Raw genomic sequence first — 15,936 nt, 5'->3', positions numbered from 1 at the left:
CCAGGGCCTGTTGCCAGTGTCAAGTCACATCCTGTTTGGGAGAGCAGGGCCGGGACAGCACAGCCCAGCCCGGTTACAGCGAGCGGCCGAGCCCTGATAGGAAGAGGAGCGCTGGTCGGGAGTTAATTCAAACCATCCAGTTTCAAGCATCAACCATCTGAACACGAAATTCTTTCTTGACGGAAAGGGATTAAAAAGCAAACGAAAACGAGAACAGTGTCCACCTTTCTGTTACCTGAGAGAGCAATTGTCCTTCCAGTGTGGCCGTGCTGTGTGACCTTGGACAAGAGTCCTCCCTCTCTGAGCCTCAGTGACCTCCCAGCGCCTCACAGCTCGGAGGCTGGTACAGGTTTCCATGCTCGTTTCCGACGGGGCCTGCAGTTCAATGAGCAAAATGTCCCGGGGCCACCTGCCTTGGAAGAGGGGGCGAGGTCCTTCTAGAACTCTCCACAGGGTTCAGTGCAGCCGCTTCCCACAAAGGCCCCGTCCTGCCCGCCCCTCCAGGGGTGGAGCTGATGCCTGTGCCAGGAGGGCCAGGCCCTTATGCACCTTCCGCACATCTGCACGGCCCTGTCTCACACCCTGGGACAGACGGATGGACGGAGGGCATCTGTGCTTGGTCCCCATCTCTCTGTCCTCACAAACACTCTCCCATCTTAGTGGCCTGACAGGCTTGTGCCACAGCTGCAGGCCACGCCCGGGGGCGCTCCTCAGGGTTCACTGTGGGCCGGGTACCCCGGGTGGAGCCTCCAGTGTAGGACCCCATGGAGCCAGGGGACCCGGCAGGAGACCCACACGGCCCAACGGGGTCGGGAACGCTGGTGCCCAGAGGAAGGGACGCCTTGCAGGGGACCCGACCCGGGAAGGCCTGGCCGTGGCCACCACGCCTGCCACTGTTTGGGTGAAACGACAGAGAGGAGCCGCCGCGAGTCATGTCTAATGCCCCGCCGGGGCCCAGGGAGAAACGGCCTTTGTCTGCAGACTGTCTTCTTTCTCCAAAAGTAGCTTTAAGAATATCCTTTTGAAAAAGGAAATTATAATTATTCTAAAGGCTCCGACATGGAAAAATAGAAAGCTGGCCATCTTCAGCGGGTCTGCAATGTTTCCTTTGAAATGTGACCCGTCTGTGGGTTCCAGATGTCTGAGACCCCTTCCCGCACGCTCGGGGCCCAGGGCGAGCCCGCACCGGCCTCCCCTCCGCCTGAGACCTTCGGAGGCAGGTGGGGGAGGGAAGGAAGGGTCAAGGGCCGCTTCCTGGAGGAGGGGGGTCTGCACCCAGCCTCGTGGGCTGGGGGAGGGGTGGGGGGAGGAGGGAGGGGCCGGAGCGGGTCCCCCAGATGGCCTTGCCTTTCTCACGGAGCGGGGGCTCCGGGCAGGAGGGGTGGGGAGGGGGTGCTGGCAGGGACTTGGGGCCTCGCGGCCGCAGGGGCACATCAGGGGCTCCTGGCCGGGACCGTGGGGGGCTCCCGGCCGGGCCGCCCGCCCAGACGCGCTGCCAGGCTGATTAGCATGGGCGAGGGGCGCTGGCGGGGGCGCCGGCCGAGCTGGCACGTCCCTCGCGGGCCCAGCTGGCCGGGCCGAGACACAAAGCGCCGCAGACGGCGGCGGCGCTCGGCCATTCACGCGCAGGGGCGGCGCGGGCGCGGGGACCAGGCCTTCCCGCCGCCGGGCGGCGAGCAGCGCCGGACCGGGCGGGGCTGGGCGGCCGCGCTCCTGACCTTGACCCTTTGTGACTGGAGCGCATGCAAATCGCGCCGCCGCTGGGGCCGGGGTCCGCGCCAACAATGCGCCGCTGTCCCGCGCGCAGGGCTGGGGGGCGCGGGCGCGCTCGGGGCGCGGCGCGAATGCCAATGCGGGCTCCCGGCGCGGCGCACGGCGGGGGGCGGCTCACGGACGGGAAGCCCGCGCCCCCCGCGGCCGGCCACGTCCCCGAGATCTCCCCGCCTGCCTCCCTGTCTTCCCTTTATTCGCTTTATTTTATTAAATCCTCTAAATGGCCGGTAACAAGATGAAGGTCGCCCTAGTAACAGCCGCAGCCAGAGAACCCGTGCTCCCCGCGGGCCCTGCGCCCTCCGCACCGTCCTTGTCGCTCGGTGCGGCATCTTGCCTTTGTCACTGGCATGGCCAGTGGTCGCTGACCCCGTCCCCAGCTCCCTTCCCCAGGCCGCCGGCCCCCAGGCCGCTGGTATTGTCCTCGGCTGAGCTGGTCCCTGTGTGCCCGTCAGTCCCAGAGTGTCCTAGCAGCCTCCCAAGGAGGAAGGACAGGGGGCACCCCCACATCATTCGCTAAGTTACAAGCCGTGACATTGAGCCCAGAAAGGTGGTGACGGGCCAAACCATGGGCAGGTGAGAGGGCCCCTTCATCCTGCCTTTACTGTGTGCCTAAGTGGCCAGAGCAGCAGTCAGCAAGCCCACGTGCAGGCCAGAGCACACGCGTGACCCAGGGGTTCCAGCACCGTCCGTGAACTTGAACTGGACACATTGGAAATAGGAGGCAGAGCCCCAGCGCGGTCAGGCGTCCTGGCCCTGATGCCGCCGGAGCGTGACCGGCCACTGGAGCTCCTGGGACTCGGTGTCCTCCTCTGATAAGGGGTCTGGCGCCTGCTTGCCCAGCTCGCAGTGGCCGTGGGCATGGGGGTGGGTCCTCAGTGTGAGGGAGGCCCTGTGCGCTCGTATGTGTGTGTGTGGGGGGGTGTGTGCACACACCATCCATTCCTACCGAGGTGCTGGGAGCTCAGCTCTGCCACAGAGAGGGCCCAGGGCAGGGGCCAGAGGTTCAGGGGAGTGACCTTGGGCAAGAGCCTCCCTCCTTGGGCCTCAGTTTCCCCAGCTGCTAAATGAGGGGGTTGGAGAGAGGATCGCTGAGGATTCTTCCATCTGCTCACATAGAAATGAATCAGAACCACTGTTTAAAACAATATGTATTTTTATTAATTTCAGAGCGGGAGAGAGAGAGAAACATCAATGAGAGAGAATCATTGACTGGCTGCCTCCTGCACGCCCCCCACCAGGGATTGAGCCCACAACCTGGGCATGTGACCTGGAATCGAACTTGACCTCCTGATTCACAGGTCGACGCTCACCCACTGAGCCACGCGGGCTGCCGTAGAACCACTGTTTCAAGGCTGGACTAGAGCGCGGGCTGCAGCCTTCGCCAGGGCGCCGGGACGCTGCCTCCCTTGGTCTCCAGCAGCTGCCTCACCCACCGAGGCCTCCCTTGGTCTGGACACTGGGACAGACAGAGCCCCCAAAGGGCATGAGACCCTGTCGCTGTCCTTGGGGGGCTCAGAGCCTGGCTGGAGGCGGGAGGTGGGCAGGAAGGCCAAGAGGCAGATGGTGAGTGTGGTGAGGGAGAGAGCCTGGGGGGCGGGGGGCGGGGGAGTGGCATAGTGCAGTCGGAGAGGAGGAGGCGAGGACACCTCGGGACAGAGGGAGCTCCTAGGACACACACAGGGCCACCCCTGGCAGAAGGAGCCCTCTAGGGACGGCAGTGCAGGCGTGGAGCCTTCTAACAGGTGCAGGGCACAGATCACTCCAGGCAAAGCCCTTCCTCCCGCCAATGGCCCTGCTTCTCTGCCTCACGGCGGTGGGGGCGGGGGCGGGGGTGCTGGACCAGAAGCACCACCGAACTAGAGGTGACGTGCAGGAGCTGGTCTGGCTGAGGGAGAGGGCAGGGCAGGAGGCTGGGGGGCAGGGGTGGGGAGTAAAGAGCTGTCCGCCTTGAGTAGGAGTTGCGGTCGGGCCCCTCTTGCCCTCACACATGTAGCTGCTGTGAGGGCACCTCCCAGGTCCCTCCCTGCGCCTCTGGACTGCAAGGGCTGCTGGGTGCCAGCGCGCAGGGCGCCACTCTCAGCACCAGCACAGCCCAGAGGCTGCGGGTGCCTGGCAGGGCTCCTGGGTGGGACGTGGGGGTCAGGGAAGGCTTTCTGGAGGAAGACATGACGACGGGTTGATCTAGTTCTGTTAGCAAAATGGCCACGTGATGCTCCAAAGCTCCCGGTGTGGACGGGAAAGAAACGGCCAAGCAAAGGCGCCCCCCCCCATGCCTCCCCCCATCCTCTCACTCAACATCTGGCTGCTCCAGGGACCAGACCGGGCCGCCCAGAGGGTGGCTGGGGGCAGGGGGAGGGAGGGCTACGTTGGTTCTCAAGTTCTTTGTACTCACAGTGAAATAAGTTTCTGAAATGGAAGTGCTAGGCCATGGTTGGTTGGTCTTCACTTGCGAAGACACATTTTGAAAACAGACGGAACTCAGAGAGGATGCGAGCCCCGAGGTCCGCCGTCGCCCTCTACCCTCCTGGGCCTCTGGGTGAGTCCGGCCTACCGAAGAGGAGCCTGAGGCCCCAGAGGCCCTCATCTGAGACGAGGGCCAGGGAGAGAACCGGGCCTCCCGCCTTCTGGTCTTTCCACTACTTCACCGGATTCCTCAGGAATTAGCAATGGAAACACGATCCCACGCTGGGGAAGGAGGGCGTCATAGTTTCCATCCTGGCTCTGTGAGCACCTGGGACTCGGTGGGTCCCCGCCCCCAGATCATGCGGAGGAACTGGGTGATATCCCGGGGCGGGCGGGGTCGGGGGACAGTTAGGGGAGACAGTTTGGCTGAGCTCACCGCATGGGTGGGGCTCCGAGATGAAATCGCCCGGGAGGCCACCAGCTGGCGGCAGTCCCGACCTCCTGCTCCATTGGCGGCCCAGGCCCTGGGGCGGAGGGGACAGGGGACAGGAGCTGGCTGGGCTGCCAGGCTGGCCGGAGGGCGATGGCAAGGCCTCAGGGGCTCCGGTGCAGGAGGGAGGAAGGAAGCCGCGCGGCTCTGGTCCCGGGCGTGGTCTGCTCAGGTCCCGGTGGAAGCGAGCATGGAGCTGCCTGCCTGGGCTTGACCCTGGCTCGCCCCTCACGGTCCTGGGCCCCTAGACAGGCTGTGTCCCCTCCCCAGGCCTCCGCTGTGAAATCAGATTGCAGCCCTACATGGTGCCCGGCACGCAGTAGGTGCTCAGGAAATGTCAGCGTTTGCTGGCTGTCACCCTGCACTCGCTCTCCCTCCGTCACGCCGCGATGGAGCCCTGTCGGCTTTGTCCTTTCGTCCCCATTTCTTCTGGTCCCCGAGGCCTGAGGTCCCACACGGCTCAAAGAGTTGGGGGTGGGGGGCTGGGAGCTGGAGAGAAGGGGCCTGAGTCTCCAAGACCCAGCAGTGGAAATCGGGCAGGACTTGCTGGGCAGGGTTGTTCTGCCCGCCCCCTGGGCACCCACTGACCCAGACACCGAAGCCACCGCCTCAGGAGTGGCAAGAGGCTGTGAGGGAGGCGGCAAAGAAGGGTTTTGGTTCCCAAGGATTTGGTGATTTCCGCCGGCAAGAACTCACCCTCGGTATCCGTGGCTAAGCGGGACTCCCTCCGTCCCTCCGTCCCTCCGTCCCTCCGTCCCTCCGTCCCTCCGTCCCTCTATTCCTTCCCTCTCTTCCTCCCTTCTTCTCTCTCTCTCTAAACTCTATTAGTATCTGCTTCTGTGCTGGTCCCTGTGCTAGTAGCTGGAAATAGCAAAACCAACCACGTTGACCGCCGTTTTCATGTTGACAGTAAGCAGCGCGAAGCAGCGGGCAGTGAGCCGGAACCCAGAGCCCCTGCCGTGGCCGTCGCCACTGGCCACACGTGGCCACGGAGCCCTGAACGGGGGCTCGTGCTGCTGCGGAGCTGGGTTTTGAATTTTATTTCATTTTAATTCATTCGCATTTCAATGTACATGTGGGGCCAGGGCTGCATTGGACAGGATGGAGTTAGAGCTACAACCGCCCCCGCCTCGGTGTTGCCCAGTGTTCCCAGCATTTATTCTAGTTCTTCAAATTCGTGAGCTGTTTTTTTGGTCATCTGTCTCCACAATGACATACGAGTGTCTAGTCTGGTTTCCTTGACAACAGAGCCCTAGACGGAGGGAGTTGGGTTGGGAACGAGGTCCCGGGGAACCCAGTAAAAGCTGCTACTGGGACGGGGACTCGGACGGGGAACTTCCGGCCACTTATGACATCGTCTCAGAACTGACCGCCTCGGGGGTGCGAGGCGGGGCATCTGCCCAGAGCTCACCCTTGGCCAAGGAGGGCTCCGGGCGGCGGGCTTCCGGGCTGTGTGCCTGTGAGTGCGGAATGGGCGCCCGGGGGGCCTAGGTCACACTCAGAGAAGCACCAGGCAGGGAGCAGGAGATGCACAGCACGGGCCCAGGAGGAGGGGTGTCCGGCTGCCCCTGTGCAGAGCTGGCTGAAGCCGGCGTGGGCTGGGCGGCCGCGGTGGCTGGAGTGGGAGGTGGGGTTGGGAGGACGCTGAGATGGCGCAAAAGAAGTGCCCGACACAGTCGGCCCCTTGCATCACTCAGTCTGCCTCTGCCTCTGAAGTGCCACCTGCCGGGGAGCTCCCGGGAGCTGCTGGTTCGGGACGTTTGCAGCACCAGATGGTGAGGGGGGCAGGCAACCCAGGCATGTGCCCTGGACCGAAATCGAACCCGGGACCCTTCAGTCCGCAGGGTGACGCTCTGTCCACTGAGCCACACCAGCCAGGACTCGGCTCCTCTTGAAGGTCAAGGCCAACTGCCCCGCCAGTGTGCTGGCGACGTTTTTTGCCTCTTGATACCCTAGCACAGTGGTCAGCAAACTGCGGCTCTCGAGCCACATGCGGCTCTTTGGCCCCTTGAGCGTGGCCACGAAGTTTCGATCGCACTGCACGTGTGTGCCCGCACGTGGTATTTTGTGGAGAGCCACACTCAAGGGGCCGAGGTTTGCTGACCACTGCCCTAGCATGCGAAGGCCTAAGTAATCAGCACTTAGTTGAGGCCTAAAGACTAGTGGAACCGTTAGCGTGTTCCCTGGTGGAAGAAGCCGTGTGGGGGAACCAGGGCCTTGAGCTGAACGAAGCCTCAGGCTGGGCGGGTGGTGGAGGAGCCAATATCACTGCCCGCGCCTCTGTGTTCCCCCGGGGTTCCTGGGCCCACGCCTTCCAACACCGGGACGCAGGCCACGCGTCCACGCTTCTCTCTCCCTCCAGCACTGGAAGCCACGGACTTCACCGGATCTGGAAGGGATGAGCAATGGGTGTCTGAGCAGAAAGAACGTTCTAGAAAGGATTCTTGTCTGTGTAGGCAATGTCTCCAGCACCTAGGATGGTGTCCAATTCAAAACAGGAACTCCGTACATATGAGCAGAATAAGTAAGTAATTTCAAGTGGATTTAATATCTGTAAAATGTATTATAAAGACAGTCACTGGGAGAGCAGATCAGTAAACAGGATAGAAAGTCTAGAAAGAAACGAAGGTGTGGGGTGCCAGTTCCCTGGGGGCGGGGGGCCGTACAGCTTTGCTTTGTTTTTTTAAATCAGGGGTGGAGACGCCAGCCAGCATTCTGAGGAGGACCTGGCATTGGCCCCCACGCGCCTCTCCTTGAACCGGGGACACTTGAGATGGATTCAGAATCGTTAGGCAAAATCTGAAACCGCGAATACACCTGGAGGAAATATAGAGAGTTGCATGCTTTTGAGGCGAATAAAAGTCCGCCCGAGCGACGACACCCACATCAGAGGCCATAACAAAAATGAGGGAGATTTGTGCTAAATACAAATAAAAATTTCCACACGGGGAGAAACAGGGAAGCAGAGTGGAAAGGCAAGTGGCAAGGGGGGATATGTAACTGACAAAATACAGTCGCCCCTGAACAATGCGGGTTTGAACCGCACGGCCCGGTGACACGCGGACTTTTTTCAATAAATACCTCTTCTGTCTTCGATCCGTGTTGGGAGCCCATGGACTCCAAGGGCCAACTGGAAGCACTGATCGACGTCACGTTACGTAGAGGACTTGAGCACCCCTGGGTCTTGGTATCTGCGTGGGGTCCTGGAACCAATTCCCCATGGAGACAGCGACATTTAGGGGAGTGGAAAGTGATACATGGGTTTTCGATTGTGTGTGGGATTGGCGCCCCGAATCCCCACATTATTCAAGGGCCAACTGTGGCTCTGACTCGAAATGCCAAAATCCCAAAATGACAAGACAACATATTTGCAAAGGAAACTTACAGAAGAGAAAGCTCACATGTCCAATATGGCTGTGGAAAAGGTTTTAAAGGACGCAAATTCATCAAAGGTGACGTGATAACCTGTTAGATCAGGAAGGCATATGGAGAGATGAAAGGAAGCACTCGTAAAGATTGTAAGCACCCGTGGGTGCTCAGGGGATGAACACTGGTGAGACAGATTGGCAAAGTGTCCTGGAGGCAGAGTGGGCAAGGTTCAGTCATTAAGCAAATATTTACGGAGCTCCTCTGCGTGCCAGGCACGTGGGAGCCGCACGGCTCGTCCTGGCTCTCCTCTCCCTCCCGGGGCAGCGGGGAGATAGACAGGAAAGAGGAAAGTATACAAACAAGTGTGTGATCACTGCAGCTGTAGAAAGTCCTTATAAATGTGTTTGACGAGGGGTCCCCGCCTGGCCAGGATTATTGGGGAGACCTCCCTAAGGAGGTGCCTCTGAAGCCAAGTCTACCTCGATGAGCAGGAATGAGGAAGGAGACCGGTGAGGAGAATCGTTCCGGGCAGAGCAAATGGCAACATGAAAGCTCTGATGAATCCCGGGACTGTCCCCTCCCCGCCGATGGCCGTGATTCCTGGTCTGTCCCGGCCCCTGCTTGTCTTCCTCGGCTCAGCCTCTGATTTCAGAGCTGCTACAATGCCCTCTTCCATAGCCAGCGTTCAAACAAAAAGCATTAGACCATCAAAGAGACCAGAACGCTGCTCACACAGGAAGTGGACAGATATGAGCCCGGAGCGGGCTCAGGTTTCAGACGGAGCAGTCGCATACTTCAAAGCCGCCGCCGTCAATATGGCAGAAGAACTAAAGAAAATTGCTTTCAGAGGAAAATATGTTAAAGGAGTTAAATGAAAATATGGCATCCATGAGTACACAGACAGGGAATCTCTACGGACAAATGGGAACTATTAGTGGGTATTCGAGAGCTGAAGAGGACAGTAATCAACAATTGAAAAGTTCACTGGATGGGCTCCATGTCTGGAGATGACAGAAGGAAGGCCGAGTAAACCTGAAGACAAATCAGCGGGAAGTTTCCGCCCAAAGGAAAAAAAGAGAAATAAGGCTGAGGATAAAAGAATAGAACTTTAGAGACCTGCGGGGCAGTGCCAAGTGGTCCAAATTCATAGAGTTGGAGTCCTAGAAGGAGAGAAGAGAGATGGATATAGGGGTAGAAAAATGTGAGGACACAGTTGAGAACTTCCCAATATCCGTGGTGACCATTAACTTAGAGACCCAAGAAGCTCCACAAACCCCAAGGAGGGTACTAGTAAGCACAGGTTGCGGCCACTTCTAGGTAAATCACAGTTAAACTTCTGACAGCCAGAGGAAAGGGCGAAACCTTGAAAGGTTTGGAGGAAAAAAACACACAACAAAATCCATGTGTGTTGATTAACATCTGACTTCTCATCAAGAACCAAAGGCAGCCCTGGCCAGTTTGGCTCAATGGATAGAGTGTCGGCCTGTGGACTGAGGGGTCCCAGGTTCAATTCCAGTCAAGGGCACATGCCCAGGTTGTGGGCTTGGTCCCCAGTGGGGGACGGGCAGGAGGCAGCCAATCGGTCATTCTCTCTCATCATTGATGTTTTTATCTCTCTCTCCCTCTCCCTTCCTCTCTGAAATCAATAAAAATATATTTAAAAGAAAAAAAAAGAACCAAAGGCAAATCCAGAGGTTTTCCTAGAATCCCTGAGAGTAGATATTAGTGAGAAGAGAGAATTAACATTCTGTCTCCTATGAAACAGGGATTCCCTAGGCCTGAAGGAAGATGTGAGTGCTCACGTTGGGAACGCCCGTGTGCAAAGCAGAATAAGTGGGAGAACGAAGAAATGAAAAATCGCAACATTCCCCACCACAGCCCAGGATAATGGACATCTAGGAGAGAGAACACACTCTGAAACTGTACGTTTCTTATAATTACAGAAGCTGTCAGGAGGAGCGTATATTACAGAGAGGACGAACAAACTTTTTTTTTTAAGCGATAGCTCTGTCAGGGGAGAGGTTAAGCTACAGAAAACTGGTTGTAAGGCCAGGCTTCCTGTCCATAGCAACGCGAATGAACTTTGTACAACAGACATATGATCGGGTTCTGCCTTAGAGGACAGAGAGCCCAGGAGGACACGTGTTGCCTGCAGGGCATTCGCCAGTTCTGCGCCGGTCAGCAGACTCGTGTCCGCCTTCCTGTTGCCCACACATGTCTGTCCTTCAGATTCTCCTTTGAACCGGCTTCCGCGTCGCGTCGCATCATGTGGGTGCCCTGAGCACTGAGTTAAGTAAAATGGTACGTGGCCTTGTCTTCCAAGCGCATGAGAATTATGATCTAATCTCTTGCAAAACCTGTTATTTTTCTACAAGAATCTGAATTCATAGTAGATGACGTGTAAGTACAAAAGGAGCTCCTATGTATAAGGAAAAATCCCCAAAGACAAACATCTAATAAAAAACGAGTGAAGTTTTTAAACCGAGAAGTCACCCTATTAGTAACCAGAGGAAGTAAAATGGAAACACTCATTTCTCCTTCTGCACTCACACGGTTTCCGCGGGCCTGGACTCGTGGGCGTGACTGGGGAGCGGGGCGGGGGGCTGGGCGGGGGGCTGGCCGGGGGCACATGGGGCTCCGTGTCTCCAGAAGGCGCTCTGGCTGCCGGGAGGGCGTGTGGGAGAGGGACCGGGTCCCGGTGGCTGGGGTAGGGCATCTGGGGAGGCATTTGAGGTCCCAGGAGGGTGCGCAGGCTTCCTCTGCGGTAGAGATGAGTGGACCACGGTAGCAGGAGGCAGGGAGACCAGCCCACGAGTGGACACCACCCGACAGCCGCCACGTGGGGCGCCCCATTTCGGGCATTCGGGAGCTCCTGGCCGGGCCCCTGTGGCCCACTCAGCCCTGTCCCCTCCACAAGCCCTCGGTCCCTCCTCCCCCTCTGCAGATGGCATTGCAAAAACACTGGGGACATGGGGTTCCGGGCTGGGGCAGGGCTGAAGATAGGCGTGGGGATCCTCAGGGGGTTTGGTCTTTGAAGTCTGGGAGTGGTTGAGGTGAAGTAGGAGGGCAGCCACGGCACAAAGGAGCACCCAGCGAGGCCAGGGCCCAGGGAGCAGGGGCCCAGTGAGCAGGGGCCCAGCGAGGCTGGGAGCACCCAGACCCAGGCCCGGGCCCGGGAGCTTCCCTTGCGGAAGGAGGTGCATCGGCACATCACACGCTGGGATGGAGTCGGAGGCGGCCTTGGCTTCGGCAAGATGGGGTTCATCGTGGGCCCCGATAAGGGCCATTTCAGTGGAGGGTGGCGACAGCACCCCACTAAGTGGGTTGGGAAGCCTGCGGGGGGTGACGGGCTGTCCTGTCTGGAGGGACTTGGCGGTGGGAGGGAGGTGGGGCGGTGCTGGAGGTGGGTGTGGTGTCCGGGGTGTTTTTCTCTGAAGAGGAGCGATGTGAACCTGCTGGGTGCTGGAGGGAAGGGAGCGGCAGCAGATGCCGCAGAGAGAGGGGGAGGCGGGGAGGCAGGGAGCGGGCAGGGCCTAGGTGAGCAGGTGGGGCGCGGAGGGAGGGTGTGGACGCCAGCACGGCGGCGGGGTTGGTGGCAGGGAGGTGAGGGAATGCCTGCCACCGAGAAGCAGGTGGGTGAGGCAGCGACTTGCCCTGAGGTCCGGGGACCGCCTCTCACCCCCCCACGCCCCCTCCCCCGCCAGCACCTGGACGATGATTTATCTGGGAGACAATCTGACGGGCGGTGGCAGCGCCGTGGGAAGGCGGCTGGAAGGACATCTGAGCTCTGAAGCCTGCACGTTCCAACACAGAGCTCTGCGGGCGCCCGGGGCGCAGGGTGCCGAGCGGGGCCCCCAGGAAGGGCAGGTCCCCCAGGAGGCAGGTGGCGGCTGACTCAGCAGGCGTGGCCACGGGGAGCAGAGGCTCCTGGGGGGTCGGAGGGCATCTCTCAGGCCTGCCCTGGGGATGCTCCCGGAGGCCACTCCGGCCTGAGTGAAGGGGGGCTCTTTCCTCCACCCAAAGTTCAAAGACACTCCCCGAGCTTTGCCACGGCCTCCGAGCTCAGGCCGCCCAAGGGACAAAGGCAGCTGTTCAGGCGCTCATGGCAGCCAACGGGCCGCCTGGCGGAACATCAGTTTAGACTCTGCCAGGGGGCTGCGCGGCCAGGCCCCAAGCCTGTGGATGGGGCCCCAGGAACTAGGGCGGGGGGGGGGGGGCGGGGAAGTGGCCGGGCTCACTCGAGGCCCAGCTTCTTCCCAGGCCAGGCGGGGCAGGCAGAGCCTGGGAGCCATGGAGACAGCACAGACCACTGCCCCGCCCGCTCTCCTCTCTGCCCAGGGCTTTTGTCTCCGAAGGCCTCCTGGTGCGCTGGCCCTGCCCCTGCCAGGCCTGGGTGACAGCCCTCCCCACCCTCCCCACCCTGGGACCTCAGCGGCACCTCACCTGCCCCCAGCCCTCGCCAGATGCAGCCCCTGAGGGCCACAGGAACGAGGGCCCCTCCCTCCTTCAGCCATCCTCCTCCTCCCCCCGCCCCCTCCACCCTGGGCCAGGGAGAAGGCCACTTGAGGAAAGGCTCTCTGCTGGGTGCCGCCCCACCATGAAACAGGCCAGCTTGAGAGGTGGTGAGCTCCCCACCCAGAGCCACTGCCGTGGCCGTGGCACGAGGGTCCCTGACACGTGAGGCATGCAGGAGGAGACTCCCGGAGTTGCTGTAAGGGAACCCTTGTATGAGTGTGAACTTAACTGACTGAATGACCGAGCACAAGAGTTCACCGGCTCATTCCTTCATTCGTTCAGCCGACACCAGCGGCGTCCACCTGCCCGTCCTCTGGGCGAGGCCAGTGCCGGGTGCTGAGCGCATGGCAGTGAGATTACAGTCCTGGGAGGCGGAGTCCTGTGGCCAGAGGAGGTGGGGAGCCCCACACAGGAGGGAATGACTCCCCCGTCGGGCAGGTCAGGAGCCCCCAGAGACCGCAGACAGGATGCGTTCAGTGCGCTATCCCGTGGGCGGGGAGACTGAGGCACGGGGGACGGCCTGCCACACAGAACCAGGGTAATGGCCCATCCCCGGATGGGAGACAGCTGCAAAGGCCCATGGGAGTTCTGAGGAGGGGAGACCCCTTAAGTGTGAGGAGTGCCCGGGAACAGCTCTGTGAATGAGGCTGCGCAGAGTCCTCCCCAGCACTGACTGCCTGGCAGCCCAGGCGCCAAGAGAATCCGGCCTCGGGATGAATTCCAGGTTGGGGTCCTCTTGCTTCGCGGGGCCACGCGGCTGGAAGGGCGGAGCAGCCCCGAGCTCCTTGCTTGTTCTCAGGAGCAAGTGCTGAGCAAACCACCCAAACGGGGAAGTAAACCTGCTGTCCTGTTGCTCTGCTCACTGGTGCAGCGGCCAGGCCTTCTTGCAGGGCGCCCGCTCTGCTCTGCGGTGGCTGGTGCCTCACCTGGGGCCACGGCTACAGCCACGGCCATGGCCATGGCCACAACTGTGCTGGCGCCCTGAGCTGGCGGAGCCACCTCTGGGACGGCTTCTTCTTGCTCCTGTCTGGAGTCTGGGCCGGGCTGACTCAAAGGCTGGAACTGCTAACCAGCGCGCCTCCACGTGGCTTCTCCACGTGGCTTCTCCACGTGGCCTCTCCACGCCGCTTGGGCTTCCTCACAACGTGGAGGCCTCAGGGAACCTGAACTTCCTTCTTGCCTGGTGACTCAGGACTCCAGGGCAGAGGCTGCGTGGCCTTTGACGACTCCGCCTTGGGAGGTGCCCAGCGGCACTGCGGTCACACTCGGTCGGCTGCCGTGGTCACAAACCTGCCCAGATTTGAGAGGGGAGGACACACGGATCGGTTGCCTCCACGCACACCCTGCCTCTCAGTGGCAGGAGGACCAGGGACTGGCAGCCATATTTAAACTAACGCATGACTGACGCTCCCTCTCATTTCCTCCTCTCCTCTTCGAGAATCCTACCACCTGCCTAGGCTGGGCTTCAGTGCCGAGCCAGAGAACCTTCCTGCTGACTCCGGTCCCAGCACCACTTCTTACTCACCTCGTGCCCTTGGCTATGACCTCTTTCCACTAATGAGAACAGCCGTGAGCCTGGTACTCCTCGCATTGGGACCATGCCCATGTGCTTACACATGTGTGTTCTTCTCAGGGTCTCGGAGCAACCCTGTGAGACTTTTCAGAGGAAGGGGCATCTAGCCTGGAGTTTTGCAGGATGAGTAGGAGTTCTCCAGGTAGACAGTGTGAAAAGACGCGTGGTGAGCTTGGCACGTGTGCAGTCAGGTGTGACTGGAAGACAGTTTCACTTACCCTAGGGCAGGGGCTTTCTAGTGGGAAGTGCACCAAACAGACCTGTGTCATGGGGGACCCCTGTGGCCCTGAGAGTGGGGAGCCTGAAGCTGGCCCAGGAGGAGCTGGTGTTGGTGCCTGTGGGACTCCCCCTCCACCACCCAAGAGCCTGTCTGCCTGTGCCCCCTATTCTCTTTCTTTCTTTTTATTTTTTGTTAATCCTCACCCAAGGATATTTTTTCCATTGATTTTTATTTTTAAAAATTTTTTTATTGACTAAGTTATTACATATGTGTCCTTATCCCCACATTACCCCCATCCCCCCTCATGCCCTCACCTCCCTGTTGTGTGTGTCCATTGGTTAGGCCTATATACTTGCATATAAGTCCTTTGGTTGATCTCTCCCCCTTACCCCCACCCTCCCCTACCTTCCCTCTGAGGTTTGACTGTCTGATCGATGCTTCTCTGTCTCTGGATCTGTTTTTGTTCATCAGTTTATTTTTTTCATTATATTCCACAAATGCGTGAGATCATATGATATTTATCTTTCTCTGCCTGGCTTATTTCACTTAGCATAATGCTCTCCAGTTCCATCCATGCTGTTGCAAATGGTAAGAACTCCTTTTTTTACGGCCGCGCAGTATTCCATTGTGTAGAAGTACCACAGTTTTCTAATCCACTCATCTGCTGATGGGCACTTAGGCTCTTTCCAAATCTTAGCTACTGTAAATTGTGCTGCTATGAACATAGGGGTGCATATATCCTATCTAATTGGTGTTTCTAGTTTCTTGGGATCTATTCCTAGAAGTGGGATCACTGCGTCAAATGGGAGTTCCATTTTTAGTTTTTTGATTTTCCATTGATTTTTAGAGAGTGTGGAAGGGGGGAGGGAGAGAGAGAAACATCGATGTGAGAGAGACACATTGATTGGTTGCCTGCCATACGCACCCCAACCGGGGCCAGGGATTGAACCTGCAACTCAGGTATGTGCCCTTGACTGGGAATCCAACCTCTGACCGACCCTTTGGTGCGTGGGCCGATACTCTAACCAGTGGGCAACACTGGCCAGGCTCCTATCCTCTCTCTCTTTTTAAAAAATATTTTTAAAATTGATTTCAGAGAGGAAGGGAGAGAGAGAGAGGGAGGGAGGGAGAGAGAGAGAGAGAGAGAGAGAAACATTGATGATGAGAGAGAATCACGGATCAGCTGCCTCCTGCACACCCCCTACTGGGGATCGAGCCGGCAACCCGGGCCTGTGCCCTGACCGGACATCGAGCCCTGGCCTCCTGGTTGAGTCACACCAGCCGGCTCCGGTTCTCTTTCTCACGTGGTTTCGAGAGTCCTTTCCACCGTCCCATGGGGGGGAGTGCAATGAGCTCATGGTGTACACGAGGAAATCGAGGCTCAGCGTGTCCTCAGAATCCCAGCCGGCGGGAGGGCTGAGCCCGGCTGGGAGCTCCTGGTGGCCCCGTCCTCGTCCCTCAGCGCCCACCTCAGTCCTGGGAAGCTCCCCCCACCCCCAGCACCCAGCCGCCCGCAGCCCCACCTCCGCCCTGACCGCCTGGCCCGGGAAGGCCGGTCCCATGGGCGGGAGTGCGGTCACACGCTGGCCTCGG

General features: G+C 59.4%; 1 long non-coding RNA gene across 1 annotated transcript; it reads right to left on the bottom strand.

Moving 5' to 3' along the window:
• Nucleotides 1-7,300: 7,300 nt before the first annotated feature.
• LOC139005817 (uncharacterized) lies at nucleotides 7,301-11,818 on the bottom strand. The gene is made up of 3 exons (XR_011470708.1): nucleotides 11,743-11,818; nucleotides 7,748-7,869; nucleotides 7,301-7,483 (listed from the first exon to the last, which is right to left on the bottom strand). It is a non-coding gene; the product is annotated as an uncharacterized lncRNA (long non-coding RNA).
• Nucleotides 11,819-15,936: the final 4,118 nt, after the last annotated feature.

Source organism: Myotis yumanensis, unplaced genomic scaffold, assembly GCF_028538775.1.
Source record: "Myotis yumanensis isolate MYYU_CA2020_CCGP unplaced genomic scaffold, mMyoYum1.0.hap1 SCAF_3, whole genome shotgun sequence".
In the NCBI taxonomy this organism is placed as follows: Eukaryota; Metazoa; Chordata; class Mammalia; order Chiroptera; family Vespertilionidae; genus Myotis; species Myotis yumanensis.
This window is presented reverse-complemented; position numbering and strand designations above follow the sequence as displayed.